Raw genomic sequence first — 16,028 nt, forward strand, 5'->3', positions numbered from 1 at the left:
AACAGGAATAAAAACTGTATTCCATTCCTGAGCAATAATACTTCTCCATAGGTACATAAGCCCCTAAACACTGGTCCCACATCTTCAGGTGTCTTGGACGCTTGTGCATCCCACCTAGAAAAAAAAAAATGCTGGTAATGTAGGCAGCAGCAAGGCTAGAAGCTGTGCAGCTGTGAGTGGGGCTACAACAGCCTGCAGTAACCATATTCAGCAGGTAGCGAGTGCTGGAATAAGGCTTCAGTTATGAAGTGTATGTTATATGTATGTGCCTTTACTTTATATATTTTTTCCTTTATAAAATCACTTATTATGACATATTTATGATTGATGGTGCACATTCCCTTGCTGGCAAAAGATCGGTGTTGACAGCAGGAGCTTGTTTGCTGCCACTATGATGGCTGTGGAAGCAGATGCTGCTGGGGTGTAAGCCCGTAACTGCAGGCAGGTGTTACAAGGAGCTGCATGCCCTGCAGCGCAGCCCCCGACTGCTCCCCCAGCACCACCAGCAATTTTGGACAAGCTCGCTCACATTTACACCTGGCGTGCAGATGCTGTGTTGTGTTGGATTTGTCCTGGGCAAAGCAATCAGCTTGCTGGTATTTTGAGAGCGGAAGGGAAGCTCTGGTTGTGCTCACCTAGTGGCTTTGATAGCCTCAGATTTTAAAATTACATTAAAAAAAATAAAAAACAAAGCTAGGCAGTGCAAGCCATTTGCCATTTGGAGCAGAAATCTTCCTCCTCCTCCTTACTGCAGCTCATCAGCTTCCTATTATTCATCTAGACAGGTCTGAGGGCATGCTTGGTCTAGCACTTAATTGCTTGTCTAAAGGACCTGTGCTTTTAATTAGAAGCCTGATACTGCAAGGTACAGTGAAGAATCCTAAGTGGCAGCAGAGCTCATGGATGTAAAACCTTAACCACAGAGTGTTTCACCTCTCCTGCTTTTATTTCCCTTTAGCTAGATAAAAGGGGATTTTTGGCACTGAAATGTTTCACTCCTAAAACTTTTTTGAGTTTTCTTTGCTACAGGCGCTTGATATTGAGTGTGCTTTTCTCCTGGTGGCACACTATGTGATTTAATAGCTGAAATATCCCCAAATCCCTATGTTAATACACCAAGGGACATCAGTTCAAACTGCCCACAGGTGGAGGTTTTTCTCACCAGAGTAGGCAAGATGAGAGCAGGTGATGAGAATTTCAGCCACTCCAATTTGGCCCACTCTGGTGGTTTGATGTGCCACAGCAGTAGGAGGGGGTTTGCAGTCCAACAGGATATCAGGGACACTTATGAAACTTTCAGAAATTCCTGTTTATTCCGATGCAATCAGGGAAGGGAAAAACAAATGCAAATACTCTAAGTACCAGCAATCCCTTTGGATGGGAAATTTCCAATTTTTACAGCTCTAACTAACAGACCCTATCTTGCTTGATCCCCTGCCCACTCTAGCCTAGAGAGGATGCTCTGCTGCCAAATCCCCTCCAGATCAGGAGCTACTGCTTGATTCTGAAGCTTTAACTCCAAGCTTTTTGGTTGGGTGATCTTGAGGAGGAAATGCAAAACTCCTAGCTAGTTTTGGTATGATATTTTGCCCTTTCTTCCCTTCCGCAGACCTGAGGGTCTTTCTTGGAGCAGCAGAAGGTGTGGAGGGCTCTGCACGTGTGCTGTGTTTGTGCTGTCTTTAGTTATGAAGGGAAATTTAGCTGTGCAGACTTTTTATGAAAGGCCACATAATGCACAGATGCACATCAGCACTTTTCTGCACACTTCAGACCCAGCTCGTATGTTTTGCCTCTACTGTCTGCCTTTAAAGAAAGCCTCTTCCACTTGCTGGGCTTTAAGAGAGTCAAGATATTTTAAAATATGAGCATTCAATAAATGTCTTGAATTCTGACGCGTGACCTAGAGCTTTGTCCTTTCCACACCTGCTCATTGTCTGGAGCCCCCAAATGGTTTCTTGCCTCTCCTGGATGGAGATGGATGGGGCTATGTCAGGAGTGTCACGGCTGGGCTTCCTGCCTCTGCCTCTCCCCAAAACCCTGCTGGCAAGCAGTGTGCCCATGGGGACGTGCTGTGGCCCAGGGCAGGCTGGGTTTTCATTGGGGCTGCTGCTGCTCCAAATGGGGGCTTAGAGTACTCAGTGTCCTTCCTGGGAGGAGAGCAGGTCGAATAGAAAATGTCCAGCACAGGCCTTTCCTTCACAGGGTGCAAGCCCTATTTCTTCCTACAGCTCACCTTCTTGGTGTTAATAACTACTAGTGTTAAAATTAAGGTGTGAGGGTAGAATTTAAGCTGCCATAAATACAGAGTGATTCCATTAAAATGTCATTACTTTCAGGGGCTGTGTGTGAAATCAGAACTGCAGAAATGCAGGCCTGTGCCAACAAGCCCCCTGTCTATTGCCTGTTCATGTTGTTGTCCATCGGTGCATGGCTCATTGCTTCATTAGCCATTAGGTCTTCATAACAGACACTGATAATGGCAATAATGGGTTGATTTCATTTAATAAGAATCATAGAATATCTCAACTTGGAAGGAACCCACAAGCATCATCAAGTCCAACTCCTGGTTCCACACAAAACCACCCAAAAATCAGCCCATGTGTCTGAGAGCACTGTCCAAACCCCTCTTGGACTCCCTCAGGCTCGATGCCGTGACCACTGCCCTGGGGAGCCTGTCCCAGTGCCCGACCCCCCTCTGGGTGCAGACCCTTTCCCTAAGCCCCAGCCTGACCCTCCCCTGTCCCAGCTCCATGCCGTGCCCTCGGGTCCTGTCGCTGTCCCCAGAGAGCAGAGCTCAGCGCCTGCCCCTCCGCTCCCCTCGTGAGGGAGCTGCAGGCCGCCATGAGGCCTCCCCTCAGACTGCTCTGCTCGGGGCTGGACAAACCAAGGGACCTCAGCTGCTCCTCGTGTGTCCTCGTATTCCCCTCTAGGCCTTTGACCATCGTTGTAGCCCTCCTTTGGACAACCTCATAGTTTTATGTCCTTCTTTTATTGTGGCTCCCAAAATTACATACAGTGCTTGAGGTGAGGCCACACGAGCGCGGAGCAGAGCGGGACAGTCCCTTCCCTCAGCCAGCAGTGCAGTGCCTGATGCACCCCAGGGTAGGGCTGGCCCTCCTGGCTGCCAGGGCACGCTGCTGGCTCATGTTCAATCAACTCGCTGTCAGGCAGAACCTCTTGGTGGGGCTTCTCTCCAGCCTCTCGTCCCCCAGTCTGTACGTATAGCCAGGGTTGCCCTGTCCCACGTGCAGAATCTGGCACTTGCTCTTTTTAAACTTCATGCAGTTGGTGATTGCACAAACCTCTAAACTATCAAGAATGGCACTCTGTGTATTTACAAACAAAAAATCTCAGAGGGCACTTTTCCCAGTTGGCTCCTGTAGTATCTGTACCAAGAATTTATCTCCAATGTGCCTCAGGAATGTCCTGGACCTGTTTTTATCAGCTGTATGATATTCTCAGTTAACATTTGGGAAGCTGAAGTCATCCATTAGGACAAGAGTAGCTGATCTAGAGATATCCCTTAATTCTTTATAGAATAATTCATCCGTGTGATCATCCTGGCTTGGTAGTCTATAGAAGAGACCCACAACAACATCTCCTTTATTTGCTTTTCTCTTAATCCTTGTCCAGAGGTTCTCAACCGTGTCATCACCAACTGCAAGCATCATACAATCCAATCCCTCTAGAAGAAATTCTAGAATAAAATCTAGAAACAGCTCCAGAATCTAGAATGGCTCTAGACAAGGCCTAGAAATGAACCTTCTAGACCTCTAACAGCTCTTACCACACAGCAGGAAGGAAGCACTGAGAGGGGATTTAGTTCTTGTTTGTGGGAGGGGTGCTTTTCCTGCTTTGCCCTAAATCCAGTTTCAGGTAGAGCTTTGTCTCTACATGAGAAATTGGCCCTGAGTTTGGTTTATGTATATCTTTTTAAAACCTTGGATTATTTGGATAATTGTGTGATAGTCAACAAAGAACTCTTTAAAAGCAAGACTACTAAAGGATAATGCAAATCCATCATATGTATTTATGTATTAAAAAAATATTCCTTTGTTTTGCATGTTGCTGAAGAAAAAAAGAAAAAGTGTTGTATTCCTAACACACTGACCCTTACGGTCAATTGTAGTTGCTAGAAAGGTTTAACAGTATACTTGATTCATCATTTGGAGGCTGCAGTACAGTCAAGTCATTATGACAGCTTTAGCCAGGTATTTAATGCCCTTTTTCTTTTATTTTTCCCAGTTGGCTGGATGTCTGGTTCCTGTTGATTTTAATGGCAATTTGGCATGCTTATCCTTCTGATGTTTAAAAAAAACCTCTCAGCTTCAGTATTTTTCCTAAATAAGCAGGCAGTGTGTAGACATGTGAACACTGGCAATCAGCAGCTGCCCCACCACCACTGCCACAGCTCCCTCCTGATGTTTAAAAGTTAAACTTGGAGGGAGAGGGGGAGAAAGAGATAAAGAGAGGAATCCCTATGGTGATGAAAGCTCAAAAAAAAAAAAAAAAATCCTAGGTGCTGGGCAAGCAGAGAGCTTGGCCTCCCCTACGACACAGGTGGCAATATTTGCACTGCAATGCCATGGGGAAAAGGGAAAGGGGAAGAGAAAAGGAGAGAGAGAGGGAGATGAAAACAAGAAACACCTGCTTGTGGGTGTACCTTGTTGTAGAGATTTGCCCTTGGCTCCTGGCTCCATTTCTGCAGTAAACTCCTGTTCCCCAAAATGCTCAACTTTGATGGCTCCTCTCTGCCCAGCAAAATGTTTTCTATCTGATTTTGAGACATCCTTCCCTTTTCTTTTTACTATTTATAACCTGAATTACTGCCTTAACACGGAAAGGCATTTTTGTTTGGCTGGTAAAGGCATAATTTAGCTGCAGCATCTGATGGTAATGCAACTACCAACTGACCTTTCAGAGGGAGCTGCACTCCCAAAAGACACTTTGGCATGTGTGGAGCCTTTGCTAAGTCCTGTTCTTGAGGCATCAGACTGGCATAAAGACGCCTAGCTCTTCAGCTCACGTAGTGCATCCATTGGTGTTTATAATCTGTGGTCAAGATTTCAGGGTCCTAACTCTGGACGCAGCACTAAACATCGTCTCTGATGCTGCTGGAAATGCCTCAAAATGAATGGGACAGGCATGTGCTCCTGGGGATTTCCCTCACCAGGCTAAAATCAGTGCAGTCATGGTTTCAGTTAAAAATATGCAACCCCACTTCTAACTTTCTATTCTAGTCATTTAGCAAATTTGGGATGAACAGTGGTGACCCCCCTCTACTGCTGTAGGTTTGGTGTGGGGAGCAACACTGGTGCACGTATGATCATTTTCTTCTGGAGTGTAATAACCTGGCATGCCTCAAACACTGTCAGGCCCTCCTGGGAGCACTAGAAACACTGCTGCCAGTACGACTGGCCCAGCAAGGCTGGCTTGCCACAGGAACCTGCCTCTTGGCCTCCTACCACACGTCTGGGCTGCACACACAGGAACCTCTGGCTCTACATGGAAATGTAAAGGCTCCAATGTCCCTTTATTAAAACCACATCACTGGCATCAGTGAGGGCCAACAGGCCATTCCCTGGGGATGGAAACCCTCCAGCAAGGGTGTACAAGGCATGACCAAGCAAGGTGGTCTCCTCCATGTGGAGCCGCATGAACTTCATAACCCTGAGGTGCACAGGGGAAGGTGGGAGACACCAGAAGCACCCCTGGAAAGGAAGGGAGGAACTTGCTGTGATGGTTGTGGAGGTTGAACAATGGCCGAGTGCCACAGGGAGCAGGCAGGGGGCAATGCTTTGAGGAAACCTCACTCCCAAATGGTTTTCTTGTATCCGGAATGATCTGCAGGGAACTGAGGAGAAAATATTTGCAGCTGCTCAGGAAAACAAAAATGTTTCTTTTTGAACTTTAAACTGTACTTCTAATCTAGCTTGAAAAGCTGACCATGGACCACTTTAATATTTGGAGTTTTTGAAGAACTCCAAATATTGCAGATGAGGTACAGGGGTTAATGCTCATGGAAGGCGGATGAGTGAGCTGGGGTCACCCTTCCTTTTTGTCACATAATTCATCCTTAAATATCATCATAAAGAAATTGTCTAACGATAAGAAGAGGAATCATTCACTAAAATATTTGTCTGAAACAGATGGCTCGGGTGACTCAGATAAAATACTCCCCCTGCTACAATCTAGCTGAAAATCAACCGCGGTTTGCCATTTAGAGAAGGATGACACACCGCAGTGATGAGCCTGTCTAGGAAAAATGGAGGAAAAAAGAGGGCTCCAAGGTTTCCTTTACAAAGGCTTACCTATCCCACTGCCCTTCCCTGTCCAGCAGGGGTGTGTGTGTGTGGATGGGGGGGATGCTTTAGGAACTGATTTGTTACCCACTGTGTGCCAGGATGGAGTTATACTATTTACAAGCTCCCAGAGTACAGGAAAAAAAAAAAAAAAAAAAAAAAAGCCCAGGGGTTTGCATAAATACCTTATACCTTCAGCTCTTTGCTTTCAGAATGGTATTTGGCAATACCATTTTTTTTTCTTTCTGGGGGAAATTACACTATGGGGAATTAATTATTTTTGAATGCAGCAGGCTTGTGACACCGTAACAGCTTAATTTTGAAAGAATTTAGCCAGTTATACAAATACGATGTTTAAAAATAGGGAGACAAAGCGTACAGGTTTGATTCTACATATACTTCAACTTTCGGCAAACCACTGTCACCACAGCTGCTGCAGGGTGAGCGGCAGGCAGAAGAAAGTCTTCCTCGGCCAAATACCAAGCCTGGGGTGCCCCAGTTCTCTGTTTCTACCTTTGCAAGTTCTTTCCCTTTGTTGTTTCTGGCTACTGGCCAGCCAGGGCTTGTGTTTGCTCCTCTCCTCTGTCCACGCTTACACATACCTGCCACCCTGCTCCTTCCTGCTGAGCCTTCATGCTTTCACACCTCTTAGAAAATGTGGTTTTGGCCCTTGAAATAGCTGCTTGGGCTGTGCAGTTTGTTTTCTCAGTTTCTGCTGAAGGTTTCCCTTTGCTGCCTAAGGGGCTTCTCAGTCTTTAATTGAAGGCATGGAAGGACCGGGCTTTTAATAAAGCCTATTAATAAACCCTGCCAACTATTGGAGTAAAGCAAACATTCAGTAAAAAAAGCAAAGGCCTCATTAATTACCTCTTTGTTCATTTTCCAAGCTGAAGTACCATTGCTGGTTACAAAATAAGGCTGCCCTTGCCTGTGTTCACTCTGTATAGTGTGCTCACCATGCCTATGTGCTGTAACACACGTCTGTGTATGTATTTATGGCTGTCTGTATGCACGTGTGTAATAACTTAACACCATGCTACAGTGGAAGACGCCCCTCTGTATATCCTTGCGCTGAGGTACCTGCCGATCACCACATGGATAAGCAGGATCGAGTCCTGGGCCCCTTATATCCATGCCACCACAGCTGCTGTAGGGGCCACAGCAACACCAGCGTGCAGTTAAAGAAAACAAGGCAGAAAGGCAGCCTCTGGTCCCACCAGCACTGGTGGTGGTGCTGCAGCAGCCCCACAGCAGATAGCATCCCGTCTGTCCTTCCCAGCATGGCTTCCCCTTCTGAAAGCTGTTTACTGCTGCTCTGAGCATCACAAAAACCTTGGCATGGGGAGAGGGCTAGGAGGCAACATTAACAGGGGCCCCAAGGTGTATTTTTCCTTCTGTTTTATCCTAGTAGTGGCGTTTCCTAAGGGATGAAAACAGATGGCACTGCATTTCACGCACCTCAGCTCCCCGGGGAGTAAACAGGGCTTATTGCAGTGTGTTTGTTACAGTGCTGCATAGGAGGGGAAATAATATTACAATATTAATTACTTTTAATTTGTCAGTACCACAACAGCAGGGAAAGTGCCACCAGCATCCCTACACCAGGGAATGAAGATTGAGGTTTGCCTACACCACAGTCCTCTGTAGGCTGCTTGTTCCTGCCTGGTGTGTGCGTATCTGGGCTTACACAGCACCTATCAGGCTTCAATGTCATTCTTCTGATGTGTAAAAAAAAAAAAAAAAAGAGATACTTCAAGAAAAATAGAAGTTTCCTAGCGCTAACCTTCCCATCCCAGCCTCGAAGTGCACGTTTGGCAATGTTACAAGGTTTCACTTTAAAGCCCTGTGCATTTAGTGAAACTGCCTGTCCAAAAGCCAGTTCTTTTAATTGCAAGTTGAGAGGTTAAAATACATGAGGCTTTTAAGCAGTTTTTTTTAACAGCTTATTTAAATCATCTGCATTTAAATTCCTGCTCTGTTTTTCTGCTTCCTTAAAGAAAAGTTGGTATTTCAAAAGCCCAGGGCTTCAGTTCAAGTGATTCACGCAGCTGCAGATACTGTATGAACCAAAACAAAGCATGGATCCAAGAACCACACGCACTTGGGGAGAATTAAGCCACTAAAAACATTTTTTTTAATTGGCCTTTGTGAATAATCATGACTTATTTCCCCAATTGCTCTCTTTTAGCTCTGTTTTAGCAGATGTAATGCCAGTTTGAAGAGAATTATCCTCAAAGACAAACAGCATCTGGAGGCAAAACAGACCTCGCTCTCAGAAACAGAAACACATGGGCTGGTCATTAAAATGTAATGTTGTCCACACGTCTCCTTGCAGTTGGATGGCTGTGTGCTTTTTGACGCAGGGTATACACATGTTTTCAGAGGTATTGCCAGGGAATGGCAGTGCTTTGATTCTGCTTTTGCAAGTCCCACAGTGTGCTCCCAAAAAGGAGCTGCTGCAAACCAAAGCAATAGTTGGGTGCAGTTGTTCCTCACGAGAACGGTCTTGCCTGCTCCCATCAGAATGGATGAGCCTTTAAGAAAAGCACCGCCAACAAAAAGACTCATGCCTCAGTTAAGTGTGGCCATTCCTCTCTTGGGACACTCAGCTGGTGGCTCTCCTGAGGGTGGCGATCACCTGGCCTGGCCCTGTCCTAAGCAAAGGTACTCATTTAAGTCTCAGCTATGACCATCAGAGACAAACTTGCTGAAGGGAAACTCATTTCCATCTTAAAACATCTTTCCTCATGGGCATGCTATTTATCTTCCTCTCTCTTTTTTTTTTTTTTTTGGCCATTGAGCGTGCCTAGGTGAGGGGCTGACCCTCAGCTGTTCACCTGCCAGGTGAGTAATGTGGGACAAGTAAGGAAGTCCCCTCCACCTCCATCTGATGAAATCTGGAGAAAGGGCAAGAACTGTCCTCTGTGAAAAGAGGGTGCGGATCACTCCAGGCATCACACAGGCCGTGTGATATCAGGAATAGTTAGACACTAAGCATGGCTACAACTTAGGAAGAGGTTAAACACTTGCATTACACTCAGTCTTGGAAACCAGTATTTGTTTTCCAAAGAAGAAACAGAAGTAAGCTAGAGGAAATACAAAGCACATGTAATCCTCAATACCACAAACCTCGAGTTTTCAAAAACATCTCAGATTGGAATTAAAAAAATAATTAAAAATAAAAAAGCAGGCCAAAAAAAAAAAAAAAAGTGCAGGTTATTTTATTTTGCAGATTTTGCAGCATTCAATTTTCCCAGTCCTGGTAGCTGTGGCTGCAGACTGTGGCTGTTAGTGCTGCTCTGGAAGGAGCACAACCACAATTTCCATGCAACCACGGAATCAGCACGTCCTTGGTGTATCTGATGGGACAATAAGCAGCACGGATATCCGCCTGTCTCCTCACTGACTCTTCAGAAAACACCCACTTCCCAAATCAGACAGGTTAATATTTTAAAGTTGGACAAATCCTTAAAATTTTACTTCCTGGAGGTGCTGCTTCATTAACCTCGCAAAGGGCTGCAGAGGAAATAAGAAGTAAAGATGTATCATCGCCTCACTTTTGCCATCGCTTTGAGTCCTCTATGTTTTGCAAATGGGAATAGGTTTGTGCCTAGAGCACTGGAAAAGACTATGGGTCCCCAGGCTGAAAGCTTACATTCACTATTTCTTACCGTAGCCATCAAACATCTGCCATGCTCAATCCTTAAAGCATTTATGTTTTTTGATTTATTTGCCTTTACATGAAAATGAAAGTAATCTTTCACTTTTGTTTGCATAGGCAATTTTTAATAGACTGCTTCATTTTATTCATGCATTGCCTGAAGTGTTACTAAAGGAGAAAGACATGCTATTCATGTTATTAAATCTAAAGCAAATGAAATCTGGTACTTGTGCAGTGTTGTAAGGCCCTGAGTTGCTTTAATCAGTATTTTGGAAGAATATACTTCACAGAATCTGGTCAGCTTGGCTGAGTAATGAGAAGAGGATCTGTGCTGGCAGCTTGTGCCACGTGAACAGCCTGCGTGGACCTGAGGGCTCCAGCAGGAGCTGTGCTGGGAGAGGGTTAAAAATAATGGGATGAAATCTAAAAAAGGAACCAGATCTGCCAGCCACCATTCAAAGGCTTGTGGCCTTATGCATGAGCTTCCGAAGGACATAATAAAACCATACCAGCTTGAGTCATTTCTACACGTTCCTTTTACATGGCACAGCTCTGAAAGCACTCAGTCAGCCTGGGTTTCTGGACTGAGTTTACCCGAGAACAACCACCGGTCTCTTACTGTCCGCATGGTATGGCAGCATCTCCTTTTCCCCCACTGTTTTTGTTTGTGTATTTTGGGTGCCCTGAGTATATGCTAGAGATGCAAGAAGGTTGCTTGGGCGTAATCAGACCGTGGGAAGCATAGGCCCATAAAATAGGCGGACGATTTATGCTGTAGTAAACAAACAGACAAACCACTTTATGTAGGCCACCATTGTACTTCTCTAAGATCACTGCTGTGTGGGGAATGAGGGGATTGAGCAATCTCCATGAAAATGGTGATGGTGGAAGCGAACTCTGCTGGCTGCCGTGCTCCGCCCACCTTGTGCCACGATGGTGAAAGCATTCGGCCAGCTCTCACCGCCATTCACTGGCAAAATGGTTTCTTGCTTCCTTTGGAGTCACCAGAACACCTTCAGGAATCTGAGCGGTTAAGAGGTCATCTCAGGGATGATGTCTCCTCACTTCCAGCTACTGAAAGGTACGTAACCTCCAGAGCTTTCAAATGTCATCTGCTACTTGACACTGAGGCAACTTAAGCACCAAAGTTCACACTCCAATAAGATACAGATTTTGCCTAGATGTTGGATTTATGTGGTGAGATTTTGGTTAGCAGGGGGGCAGCAGAGCCCAGCAGCTGCCCCATGTCAGGGCAGAGCCAGCTCCAGCCAGCTCCAAAGGGACCTGCTGCTGGCCAGAGCTGAGGCAAGGAGCAGCGTTGGTTGGGCCTCTGGGAGCGCAGAGTTAAGAAATGGGAAGAAAAAACTGCTGTGCAACAGCAAGTGGGAGGGAGGGATGAGAAAATGAGAGAAGCAGCCCTGCAGCCCCCCAGGTGAGTGCAGCAGGAGGGCAGGAGGTGCTCCAGGCAGGCAGCAGCAGTTCCCCTGCGGCCTGTGGAGGCCCCTGGTAGAGCAGGCTGTCCCCCTGCAGCCCATGGGTCCCCCATGGAGCAGATCTCCACGCTGCAGCCCATGGAGAGGAGCCCACGCAGGAGCAGGAGGTCTGGGGGGAGCTGCTGCCCATGGGGGACCCGTGCTGGAGCAGTTTGCTCCTGGGGGATGGATGGACCCCGTGGGACAGAGCCGTGTGGGAGCAGTGCTTGAAGAGCTGCTGCCTGTGGGCAGTCCCCACAGGCTCAGTTCAGGAAGGATGGCATCCCGTGCAGGAAGCACTCCTTCATGGCAGGAAAACATGAGGATGAAGGAGCGCCAGAGATAAAGTTTTATGGATTGTCCACATCGCCCATGCCCTGTGCTGCTCAGGGGGAGGAAGTCAAAGGACCAGGAGTAAAGTTGAGCCTGGAAAGAGTGAGGGGGGCGTGGGGGCTTGGGAAGGGGGCAAGTTGTTTTTATGTTTGTTTTTAGTTCTCACTATCCTACTCTGTTATTAATTGGCAATAAATTGAATTAATCTTCCCCTAGCTGAGTCTGTTTTCCCTGTTATGGTAATTGATGAGCTATCTCCCCGGCGTTATCTCAACCCACGAGCTGTTTCATCACATTTTCTCACCGTCTTGCTGAGGAGGGGGAGTGAGAGAGCGACGTGGTGGGCACTGTGTGCCCAGCTAAGTGAGGTCAACCCATTACATATGTACAGCTTTTAAAATAAAGTCTGTGTATGTATCACCAAGTAAAGTGATTGTCCCCTCCTCTTTCCTTGGGCAAAGCTACTCTTTTACTGGGTTCCTTTACAGGTGTGTGAGATGGCCATGTTCAGGAATGGAAAGTTAATGCCATGCCTACAACTACACACACATAAATTTGCTTTATTAAAAAATGAAATGGTCACAGAGTGACTGGTCCAGTGAAGTTACCTAAAAAAATCCAGAAAATATCCCTTTCTGTTTGTTTTGTGCATCACTAAGCTCCCATCAAAGCCCAATGCATACCAGCTCCATGTAGGAACCAGACCTCTTGCCATCAGGAAATACTTCAGCAAAAGATTCCCAAGTCTTCACATCAGTGTGAAGACTTCTGACATCTGACACGAAGCCTTCAGATCTTGCAGTATGGACATTCTCCTTTTCTTCACAGAGGCTTAACATTTCTGGGAATTCAGGTGAAGCACGAGTCTTGCAATGGCCTGCATTTCACTTGCAGTTTCACTCCCTGGAATTTATACCACGATGTGACCTCAGAGCTTTCTAACAAAGCAAATGGTCTCATTCCTAGTGTCCATGAGGGCTGAAACCGACCTGGGCTCAACAGGTGATCGCAAACAAGCGGGGTAAGCATCAAGTCAGATGGGGGTTTCTCCCACCTGCCAAAGGGTCCGGCTGTGCTGCTCAGGCATGTCTGCTGCAGTTGCAGCTGTCACAGCTGCACAGAACCACACTGAAGGCAAGGGGAGGCCTGGCCCATGCTTTGGTAAGCTACCACCAGTTGCAGCTGCTCCATGTTCATGTGAACCCCCTCCCCAGAACCCCCCAGCTCTACATGGGGAAGACGTACCCTACAGTAGAAGCCCTCCCCCGCATTCACACACACTGATTCAAGTGACTGTGGGTAAGCGGGTGTGTTGGCAAATGAAAGAGGAAGTTGGTAGATTAAAGAGTAGTGTCTTGTACCTTTTGGTGCGGGGCTTTTTTCTTATGCAGCTTGTTTTGTTTGTGCATCTTTTTCCTCCTGGCGCTCCTGCATGCATCATGCTATTAATTCACTTGCTGAGCCTGTCAGGAGCTCACAGGATCTCCGAAGAAGTAGTCACACAAGTACTTGCTGTTAATTTAGCCAGCCCTGGGGGATGGGAACCACCTTCTCCCCCGTAGCCTTTATTGTGACTGGTGCAGTCATGACATGCACTATTGCTTTAGTTGTACTTCCTCACTGATGTTGTAACCAGCTTCGTGTCATGCTCAGCATGACATTTAAGGCTGTTTATGCTCTAGTGTACTCTCACTGCAAATGCCAACGGCAGCCTCGTAGTCCAGAATTACTCGGTGATTTATTTATTTTTTTAATTTCCCGATCATCAACTGCTGTTTGATACGCAGAAAAAAGGGCAGCATAAAGGGTGATGTAACGGGGCTATAGTAGAATGAAGACATCAGCATCCTTAGACACAGTTGTAACTGCAGTGGGGTGTTACATGTACAGGTGCACCTTCCATCCTGCTCCAAATAACCGGCTGTACCACACATCCCTCCACGCCCATCCTCATGTTCTTCCTCAAAGCCAGGCTGGGGCTCCCTTCCCCATCTCTTTGAGGCAGTATCAGAGGAACAGGCAGGTCAGGCGTACTATAGCAAATCCCTTCATGGCCTACAGAGATTTTCTGCCTTCCTTCTCCCTTAAACTTTTTTTTTTTTTTTAAATCTAAATTACTTACCATTGTTATGATAAATAGCAATATTCTGGCACTGTTTGGCTTTCTCACTCCTTTATCAAGTTCTGCATTGCCCATTTCCTAGATACGTTCCCACCATGAAGGCCTGTACACCTTACAGGACATTTATTTTCACTTCATGTTTACTGCATTGCTTTCTCTTTTCCATGGAGCTCGAGCTGTAGCACTTGTCAGAGAAACGTAAATCATCTTTTGCTTCAAGTGAAACCATCCTGACTGGTTACACTCAAGGTTAAATAAAATTAAATGTAATGGATGGATCTTACAGATCCTTGTTCTTGTTACTGTCATCTTTGAACTCTTCACTGTTTGCTAATAACACAATGCTTGGGTGAACATTCTGGGGAATCGCAGAGTGAATTTCTGCCCGCTCCCCTACCCTGTATGCTTAATTTATTAGAAAGCATGGCTTCCTTAAACAGAAAAAAAAAAGAAAAAAAACAACAAAAACACCCAAAATACAACCAAATGCAAATGCTCTGGCTCTGAAAGCAATTCCTGCTGCATTTATGGAAGAAATAAAAGGAAATTAAATTAACATAGCAGATAGCAATTTAACCTCAAAATTCTGACCAAATAAAACTACCATAAAACTGACCCTGATGGAGGTTCTGGCAAGTATTGTCTCCTTCATTTTTCATCTCTGGTTGTCACTCCAAGTTTAACCTGCACCTACCTTTTGTGCAATATTAAAGGAAAAAACATTTACTAACTAGCTAGAGCAACCAGTTTCAAAACCTTGCATTATCTGCAAGCACACGAAGCGTGAATGCCAGATAAGCTTTGGGACTTCCTTAAAGAGAACGTTTCTTGTTCAAGCCAAAGGCTTTGCAGACCTTACTCTGCGTGTTGCTGTGCCCGAGCGATATCACTGAGGTGTCTGAGGCAGCGTGCCGACTTCACATGACAGCAAGTTGTTCCTAAATACATCTACCTGATCGGGCTGTTAGACACAGAAGCTAGCACTATGGAGCCTTGCAGTTCCCAGCAGGTGCAAAACCACTGCTATTAGAGCTGTGTTGGAGAAGTTGCGCACTCTTCCAGGAAATCTGCAGTTCCTAAGCTCTTTAAAATACTTCTCTCATCAAATGCGTATTCATGACCGAGTCTCTCTTCAGTTGCACCCACTCTCCAGCCCAATCATTTCAAAATCCTCCTTTCTACAGCCTTTAAAAACAAGCAAGCAAGCAGAAGAACAGAAGGACACTAAAATTGTTTCCATGCTGCAGTTCTCCTCCCCCAAAACAGATGATCTTGGTCTTTGTGCTAATTATTTACATTTGTGTATTATTAGTAAGTTCCTTGCTAATTCATCAGTCCACTGAAATAGCTTGGTTCTCCACCTCTCTCATACTTTATGACAGCTCTTTCCCATTATACCATAGCCCAGCTGCAAGGACAAACATTCAAGTATTTTTCTTCCCCCCTCCCTGCAGGTTCTAGCACACAGATTTTCTGAAATTTAGGACCAGGGTCACTCTCAGCAGGTCCATATACAGCAAAGTTCTACAATTTTTGTCTCCTATCTCAGAACTACAGCTCCAGGCTTGTTTTGAGAGGAAGGTGAGGGTGGCAGGGAATCACAAAACATTTCAGAAGAGGTCTTGATGGTTTGAATCTGCCTTGAACAAGCAGAGAATGGCTAATAATTGGAACTGTTCGCATCAGCTCAGCTTCGCTGAAGTGGACATAAGCGTAAATGCTTCTAGAGAGGACTTAGCCTCTTCTCTTGTTGCTCCTCTCAGAAGAGCATCACAAATAACTTCAAAAGATGTAGGATTTATGGGGCACTAATTTAGCAGTAACACAAGAAAGTTTTATCCCAGAAAAGTTAGTTCAGTGTTATGAAGACTAGAAGTATGCACAGCTCTGCTGAGTTCTTTAAGTTGTACAGGGAGCTTCTGTAATTCATCAGACTGTATTTGCTCCTGCACCACATTCTGCTGACAGTTGATGATTGATGTTGGTCAGCCCAAATGGAAGTTAAGAGGGCAAGCTACAAACTTCCTTCCCCAAACAGATGAGGTTTTGAAGGAGAAACAAAAGATCTCTCAGCCAAAACCACCTGCAGTAATTTAAATAACATCGAGAACATTCCTGTATATCCAAAAAGTCATCTG

This window comes from Anas platyrhynchos, chromosome 1, assembly GCF_047663525.1.
Source record: "Anas platyrhynchos isolate ZD024472 breed Pekin duck chromosome 1, IASCAAS_PekinDuck_T2T, whole genome shotgun sequence".
NCBI lineage: Eukaryota > Metazoa > Chordata > Aves > Anseriformes > Anatidae > Anas > Anas platyrhynchos.